Raw genomic sequence first — 9,770 nt, 5'->3', positions numbered from 1 at the left:
ATGTATGTGTTGTACAACCCTCCTCTCAGACTCTTAACATGTGGAGCTGAGAAGAGACACTGAGAACTAGCTATGTAAAGTGTCATTCGTAGATGGTTTATCCCGAGTTCCATCTTTGTATTTGATCGATTGTTGAGTCCCTGTACAAGTTGTGACCTCATATCACAACCACAACCTCAGCAGCAGCAGGCTTGCCAGGGCGCAGATGTAATGCAATATGCTTGCTCGACAGCAGGGGGAACTGTTACATAGGTCTGAGGCGCAGCAGTGGATGCGCACTCCAGGCAGCTCATGTTGCTGGCAGTGTCTTGACGTGGCACATCCACTGGTCAGGACAATTCCCAGGGCCGCTGAAATGACAGGAAGTCAGAGAAGAGTGACAAGTAGATGGTGAGGTCATCAGGAAAGAGGCAAAAGAAGCAAAGAATGCCAGTGTATTCATGTGTGTTTTGAAGTCCTTGAGAGCCAAAGGAGTGCAGAGAGGGATGCTGTCATAGAATGGAATTACATCATCAGATCTCTCCATTTTCCTTGTGGTAAACTGTGTTTACTGATTCAATGTAATGGTTGCTTAGGAGGACACATCGTATGTGTACAATAGATTGAAAAATATGCATGTCTGTAAGTCAGAGATAAAAAGTTCAACCTTGGCCGTTGATTGAAAGTTGTTATTGTACAACTACATAAGGGCATCCAGCCAAGCCATCAAACACTCCATAAAATTTGGTACGTAAACCTTCTACAACCCTTGAGAAAAAACACCCACATCAATGCTCTCTTTAAGTCAGAGCAGACCACTTTTGTCTAACAAGAGCCATAAATCCTCCGTCAGTCTTAAGAAAGTGACAGCTGGGCGGTGGATACAGTCCAGGTGGGGAACAGCCGCATCAGACAAATCTCCCAGCTGGGGACAAAGCGAGGGGAGTGGGACGCTAAGCTGGTTATGAAATAGCAGCCGCCGGACCAGTTGGAGTTGTGCCCATGGGATTAAAGTGAAGAACAGTTCTAGATGATCCCCAAGATGCTGTTTAAAGGGATCCTGCATCCCATCTTAGCATTCATTGACCCCATTATTTCTCTGAACCAATAGAAAACAGTGCCACATCAGCCCTTTACGTGAGTGGCTCCTTCAGCTGTCAACAGCAGAACAGCTGGATCTTACATGCATGGATGTCAGCAGATCTCCATCAAGTATTTAATATTACGTATGGCAGTCCGTCGTCTCTATGTTGATTTTACTTGCAGGAGTGACTGACCGTTATTTACAAATTTGGTGGAATAAAGCCCTCGTTGTATCTATGTAGCAAGATGCCATGGAATCTTCACATCGAGATAAGATCTTGCCCTTTTGATGTACAATAGTATGGCTAAAGAGTGCAGAGGAGAGGTTAGGGGATTTCTTCCTGTTTAATCTACATGTTCTGCACAATGAGGGTCAATAGACTTTCTACATATTGACATTACGGGGTTCTTTCACACAAACACATTCATTAACAGACAGAGAAGACTGTGAAGGAGAAAGTCTATTGAAGGGAGGGACTGGAGATGAAGACAGGCATTGATTGAGACAGTCATCAGTTCAGGAACATGAGAAACAGACTCACTGCTCTCTGTCTTGATGCAGAAGCGGTGCTTGAAGCCCTTGTGTGAGTGTGTGCAGGTGAGGACCTCTGGGTTGGTGCAGCCAATGTCCACATACCTCTGGCCCTGGATGATGTTACAGCCATAGCACTGCAACCCATTGACTAGGGAGGAGAGAGGGGAGACGTATCACTTTGTCAGTGTGCACTGGTAGATATGTAAACTTATTAGTGTGCACCAGTAGACATGTCAAATTGTTAGTGTGAACCTGTGATGTTACAGAAATAGCAGTGCAATCGATGGACTAGAGAGGAGAGGGGACATCTCATCTTATTAGTGTGCGCCACCAGATATGTCAACTTATTAGCGTGCACCCTATGGGATGTTGCAGCCATAGTATTGCAGCAGCATCGACTACACAGGAGCGAGGAGATGTCAAAATTGCTTTGAAGCAATGGGACTCACATCTCAAAAAAGCTATTATGTATTCTTTGTTTTCTTATGTTTGCCAATATTCCCTACTTACAAAAAACATTAGGAACAAAGGGGCAACAGATAATTCATTTGCTTTTACTATAAAAGCATCTACATCTGCAATGCCTTTTATACTCGCTTCGAGGCAAGCAACACTGAAGCCTGCACGAGACGACCAGCTGTTCTGGATGACTGTGTGATAACGCTCTCGGTAGCAGATGTGAACAAAACCTTTAAACAGATCAACATTCACAAAGCCGCTGGGCCAGACAGATTACCAGGACGTGTACTCAAAGCATGCGCGGACCAAATGTCAAGTGTCTTCACTGACATTTTCAACCTCTCCCTGACCGTGTCTGTAATACCAACATGTTTCAAGCAGACAGTAGTCCCTGTGCCCAAGGAAGCGAAGAGAACCTGCCTAAAGGATTACTGCCCTGTGGCACTCACGTCTGTAGCCATGAAGTGCTTTTAAAGGCTCACATCAACAACATCCTCCCGGACACCCTAGACCCACTCCGATTCGCATTCCGCCCCAACAGATCCACAGATGACACAATCTCAATCGCACTCCACACTGCCCTTTCTCACCTGGACAAAAGGAACACCTATGTGAGAATGCTGTTCATTGACTACAGCTCAGCTTTCATCACTATAGTGCCCACGAAGCTCATCACTAAGCTAAGGACTTTGGGACTAAACACCTTCCTCTGCAACTGGATCCTGGACTTCCTGACGGGCCGCCCCCAGGTGGTAAGAGTAGGCAACAACACGTCTGAAACGCTGATCCATAACACTGGGGCCCCTCAGTGGTGTGTACTTAGTCCCCTCCTGTATTCCCTGTTCACCCATGACTGCGCGGGCAAACACGAGTCCAACACCATCATTAAGTTTGCTGACGACACAACAGTGGTAGGCCTGATCACCAACAATAATGAGACGGCCTATAGGGAGGAGGTCAGAGAACTGTCAGTGTGGTGTCAGGACAACAACCTCTCCCTCAATGTGAGCAATACAAAAGAGCTGATCGTGGACTACAGGAAAAGGCGAGCCGCACAGGCCCCCATTAACATCGACGGGGCTGTAGTGAAGTGGATCGAGAGTTTCAAGTTCCTTGGTGTCCACATCACCAATGAACTATCATGGTCCAGACATACCAAGACAGTCGTAAAGAGGGCACAACAAAACCTTTTCCCCCTCAGGAGACTGAAAAGATTTGTCATGGGTCCCCAGATCCTCAAAAGGTTCTACAGCTGCACCATCAAGATCATTCTGACTGATTGCATCACCGCCTGGTATGGCAACTGCTCGGCATCTGACCATGAGGCGCTACAGAGGGTAGTGCGAACGGCCCAGTACATCACTGGGGCTAATCCTCCTGCCATCTAGGACCTACAGTTGAAGTCAGAAGTTTACATAAACCAAAATGCATTTAAACTCAGTTTTTCACAAACCCTGACATTTAATCCTTGTAAAAATTCCTTGTCTTAAGTCAGTTAAGATCACCACTTTATTATAAAAATGTGAAATGTCAGAATAATATAGTAGAGAGAATGATTTAATTCAGATTTTATTTCTTTCATCACATTCCCAGTGGGTCAGAAGTTTACATACACTCAATTAGTATTAGTTAGTATTGCCTTTAAATTGTTTAACTTGGGTCAAACGTTTCGGGTAGCCTTCCATAAGCTTCCCACAATAAGTTGGGTGAATTTTGGCCCATTCCTCCTCACAGAGCTGGTGTAACTGATTCAGGTTTTTAGGCCTCCTTGGTCGCACATGCTTTTTCAGTTCTGCCCACAACTTTTCTATAGGATTGAGGTCAGGGCTTTGTGATGGCCACTCCAATACCTTGACTTTGTTGTCCTTAAGCCATTTTGCACAGCTTTGGAAGTATGTTTGGGGTCATTGTCCGTTTGGAAGACCCATTTGCGACCAATGTCTTGAGATGTAGCTTCAATATATCCACATGATTTTCCTTCCTCATGAAGCCATCTATTTTGTGAAGTGCACAATTTTGTGATTTTGTGATGCTGCCACCCCCGTGCTTCACGGTTGGGATGGTGTTCTTCGGCTTGCAAGCCTCCCCCTTTTTCCTCCAAACAAAACGATGGTCATTATGGCCAAACAGTTCTATTTTTGTTTCATCAGACCAGAGGACATTTCTCCAAAAAGTACGATCTTTGTCCCCATGTGCAATTGCAAACCGTAGTCTGTTTTTTTATGGCGGTTTTGGGGCAGTGGCTTCTTCCTTGCTGAGCAGCCTTTCAGGTTACATCGATATAGTACTTGTTTTACTATGGATATAGATACTTTTGTACCTGTTTCCTCCAGCATCTTCACAAAGTCCTTTGCTGTTGTTCTGGGATTGATTTTCATTTTTCGCACCAAAGTACATTCATCTCTAGGAGACAGAACGCGTCTCCTTCCTGAGCGGTATGACGGCTGTGTGGTCTCATGGTGTTTATGCTTGCATACTATTGTTTGTACAGATGAACGTGGTACCTTCAGGCGTTTGGAAATTGCTCCCAAGGATGAACCAGACTTGTGGAGGTCTACAATGTTTTTCTGAGGTCTTGGCTGATTTCTTTTGATTTTCCCATGAGGTCAAGCAAAGAGTTTGAAGGTAGGCCTTGAAATACATCCACAGGTACACCTCCAATTGACTCAAATTATGTCAATTAGCCTATCAGAAACTTCTAAAGCCACAACATAATTTTCTGGAATTTTCCAAGCTGTTTAAAGGCACAGTCAACTTAGTATATGTAAACATTTGACCCACTGAAATTGTGTTACAGTGAATTATATGTGAAATAATCTGTCTGTAAACAATTGTTTAAAAATGACTTGTGTCATGCACAAAGTAGATATTCTAACCGACTTGCCAAAACTATAGTTTGTTAACAAGAAATGTGTGGAGTGGTTGAAAAACTTGTTTTAATGACTCCAACCTAAGTGTATGTAAACTTCCATCTTCAACTGTATATAATAGGCGGTGTCAGAGGAATGCCCAGAAAATTGTCAGAGACTCCAGTCACCCAAGTTATAGACTGTTTTCTCTGCTACTGCACGGCAAGCGGTACCGGAGCACCAAGTCCACGACCCAAAGGCTCCTCAACAGCTTCTACCCCCAAGCCATAAGGGCTGCTGAACAATTCATAAAAATCGCCACAGGACAATTTACATTGACCCCCCCTCTTGTACACTGCTGCTACTCGCTGTTTGTTTGTTACCAATGCATAGTCACTTCACCCCCTGTACCCCTGCACACTTACTCGGTACCGGTGCCCCCTGTATATAGCCTCGTTATTGTTATTCTTATTGTGTTACTTTTTAATAATACTTTTTTTATTTTAGCCTACTTGGTAAATATTTTCTTCTTCATGAACTGTATTGTTGGTTAAGGTCTTGTAAGTAAGCATTTCACGGTAAGGTCTACACTTGTTGTATTCGGTGCATATGGCAAATAAAGTTTGATTTGATCTATTGTTTGACTTTGTCTGAAGCCATAGCTTATTGCTGGGGGTAAATGATGCCATGGAGAGCCACCCACTCTGTCTTAGGCCGTCATTGTAAATAAGAATTTGCTCTTAACTGACTTGCCTAGTTAAATAAAGGTTCAATAAATGTATAAATATATTTAGACCGTTGCCCTGTAAAACCTCACGCTTTGTTATGTGATATCAATACTGAGTGAAGAAAGAGCTCCTCAAAAGTCAATGTCTAAATTGCTCTGATCTCTTGCTGGGATGGTGTTCTCTGTCAGTCATATTGGAGTCTGTCTCGTTCTCATGTTGACAGTGACACCTCACAGGCTTGTACTTAACCATGACTCACCCTTTAGTAGCCAATGCTATTTCCCGAGTTGTCTGTCTGTTCGGTAAGCTTGTGATCTCACGGTAAAGCCCTGTCTCCGTCTGGTCCCAGAGTAGTAGAAACAGACACCCATGACCATAGAATTACATAGAATGAATCTCTATGCTGATGACCAATATTAACTACACCCAGTTCACACCCACTTCACATCTGAACTGTTTTGAATGGGTGTTTCTTTTTCTATGAATCAGCTATGAAAGTAAACAAAAATATAGCAATGATTGTCAGGTTATGTAATTCAGGTCCATGATTGAGAACATCACGAGGAGTTGGCAAACGTACAAAATACCCATCCCTGGATCATGCCTACCGATCACTAGCCTATTGAGTTAATGAGTTCATTTTCCTCCCATCACCCAGTCTCAACTCCTAAATGGCCTGACTTACTTTCAAGTGAGTGTCGTGCAGCTTAGTGATACAAATCCATTAGGCCTAAGGGGATTGTTCATGAGACTGGACCTTCGTACACCTGTATTTGGCCTACAGAATCCCGTGCACAAGGTGGGAGATCAGCTTTGCCTGACAGCAATCCTCTCTCTTTATCAGCATCCGATCATCTAGTGCTGCTTAGAGCTGGGCCAGGAAGGTAATGCTGGCCTGAGTCTCTGTTAAATAGCCAACCAAAAGCTTTCAGAGGCAAACTAATCTCCGCCAAATGCTCTTACAAAAATCACTCTAGAAATCTGCTGAAATCAATGTAAAGCCTCAGCGGGACCGATAACACATGCCAGCCTTCAGGGAACATGTAATATTATGCTAGTGTGGAGAAAGCACTCATATGAAGCCACAGTATACAGCCTATCCACAGGCTATATGTGACAGGGATGAGAGTGAATAGCAGTAGAATACTCAATGGCTGTTGGCTGCCAATCTGATTGGTTGTTGTTTTTCTCGTACTCATTAAACATTAAAAAGGCTCCCCCTCTGCGGTCATCTATCACATTAATGAAGGAATTGGGCAAAATATGGAACATTAACTCTAGATTCATTGGTCAATTTTGATATTATTTGAGAGAACCCAGGTCCAGTTTGAGAGGCTGGTGGAATACGAACACATCTATTCTGCTGGATGGTACATCACCAATGTAAACATCTATGTATGTAGAGTATATCATTTTTATCTACACAGTATACCAAACCATGTTATCACTTGACTCTGCCTAAGTACGCTATGCTATTGTACTAGAAATGATCACATCAAATGAGCTTCCTTTGCATCTTGTCGTACTATCATAACATCATGCTCTTTCCATTGAGATTCATCTGGAAACACCCCAGTATTGTTCATTTCAAACAATTACTGCAGGGGTATCAGAAGTGGCATGTCCATCATTTATGATGACATGAAAAAAGTTGAATATGATAGATTAGTTGATGTGTGTCACAATGTTCCTGAAATACTGTTGATTGCGTGGGAATATAGCAAAATCTGCTTTAATAATCTTATGACATTTGGGAATATAATTTATGTCCAGCATGTAGACCACTTCATTGAGCCATGTGGGCAGTGTATCTAAATACTGAACCAGTAATCTGTCCAAGAGCTTACTGGACCCTCAGTTTCATCCATAAAGGGATCAAACGTGCATTGATAATTAAGTTATTATAAGAGTGAGAGGAATATGAAGAAAAAAATAAAAAGAATAGCTGAACATCAGTGAACCTATTTTTTCTTTTTTCGTCCCTAGTAAGACAAGGACATTCAGTAGTTTAAAGTCAAAACAGGTCAAGTCAATTGTCATTATGTCCCTAGGGAAATTTAGTTTGAAACCTTTGGTCATAGTCCCATTGTACGGTTTATGGATTTCCCCCCATGGCAATTGTTTGCAACATAAAAGTGACCATATGGTGTCCATTCATTATTTTACACACACACACACACACACACACACACACACACACACACACACACACACACACACACACACACAGTCGTGTACAGCTAACACACAATTCAGTCCCATTTAAAATCCAATTTTCCCTAAAACCTAACTCTAACCCGTACTCTTACCCTAACCCCGACCCTAACCTTAACCCAAAAACGTAATCTTAACCTTAACCGTAACTCTAAACCTAATGTTAGCTCCTAACCCTAGCTCCTAACCCTTAACCTAATTCTAACCCTAACACTAATTCTAACCCTAACACTAATTCTAACCATAACCCTAAACCCACTAGAAATAGCATTTGACCTTGTGGGGACTAACAAAATGTCCCCAGTTGGTAAAATGTTTGTTTGTTTACTACTCTTGTGGGGACTTCTGGTCACACACACACACACAAACACACACACACACACACACACACACACACACACACACACACACACACACACACACACACACACACACACACACACACACACACACACACCTGACCTCAGTATGCCTATACTCACCTTGTGAGATGCAGAAAGCGGATATCAAACTAAATCCAAGCCCATACACCAGCCAAGTACGTAAAGTCATGGATGCAGAACAGGTGACAAACAGTCAATAGTCAGGGCTGGGAAACCGTTCTCATCCAATATTCCACTGGGAAAGGAAGAGTAGAGATCCACTCCACAGCCTTCACAGCGCAACACTCCGGCTGAGAGAAACACACACGCTCACACACACCCTCACTCACTGAGAGAGAGGAGCCAGTGTGAGCCCAGTCAGCCAGGCAGAGGGGGGAGGAAAATAGATGAGTGAAGGAACTAAATAAATGACTCTTCTTCAGTTGTCTGTGCACATCCAGGGCACGAGAAGCAACAGCCAGACGCTTGTTGTTGTTGTAGTTAGTGTGGCTCAGTGGAGGGCTGTATCTACACCTCTAATTCCTCTCCCTGGCTCACCTCCCTTTGTGAAGAAAAAAATCAGAAGAAAAACCCTTCTCTTCTTGTTGCAGCGTCAGTGGAGGGTGAAAAACGATAGCAATTCAGTAAAAAGCAGGATTAATTCCTGATTGATAATCCATGGCTTTTAATAATAGTGCTATAACGGTTCACACTAGTGGTGTGTTGGGGCCGGGCCAGTGTGTGACTATTTATCCACAAACTCTTCAGGTTCTCTCCTCAGTCTATGACTCTGTGTTTGGTCTGTGGAGAAATTCTATCTAATCATGAATTAAATAGTAAATCCTTTCTTAGAGACTGTAATGCTGGGGATAAGGAAGGCTTTGCAGTAAGCTCCCGTTCTCTCCCCACCCAAAGCAACATATGGTCTGGCTTGAGAGATGACTGCCAGCGATGCTGTCACTCATATTGAGACATATTTACAGTGCGACGTACAGTGAGACGTAGATTTTCACATCAACGGTTTATTTACAAAAACAAAGCCTAATTGGAGAAAAACCTTCCTCTGTCCTGTGAGGTAGAATCTTGGTGTGTGTGTGTCCATCTCTGTGTCTGGGTGTGGGTTGATCTGTAGTCTTTTAAGTGCCTCTATGTGTGTCCGTGTGTACGTCTCTGAGTATGTCTTCTGTGTGAGGCATATGCTGAGACAGAATCATGTGGCGATCTCACGGAGGTTGGAAGGAAATAGGCTGCGTCTGAACTCTGAACTTCCCATCATCAATATTCCCCTCATATGTGTGCTGTGTGAAATCAAGAGACACTTCCCAGCCGAAAGCCACTTATCTGTCAGTAGATAAGGCCCCCATGTTGACCTCTGCCAGGTCTGTACTGAGCTGAGATAGAAGACTACAGTGTGTTTATCAAAACAATTTAGTATTTTTCTGATATAAATCAAAGGGTGATGAATACACAAGGCATGTAAACATTTATATATTTTTCACAAGTAATACTGTGCTGAACCCCAATCAATCACTCCATATAAAAATTATAAAATGCAGTTCAG

This window comes from Oncorhynchus nerka, linkage group LG19, assembly GCF_034236695.1.
Source record: "Oncorhynchus nerka isolate Pitt River linkage group LG19, Oner_Uvic_2.0, whole genome shotgun sequence".
Taxonomy (NCBI): Eukaryota; Metazoa; Chordata; class Actinopteri; order Salmoniformes; family Salmonidae; genus Oncorhynchus; species Oncorhynchus nerka.
This window is presented reverse-complemented; position numbering follows the sequence as displayed.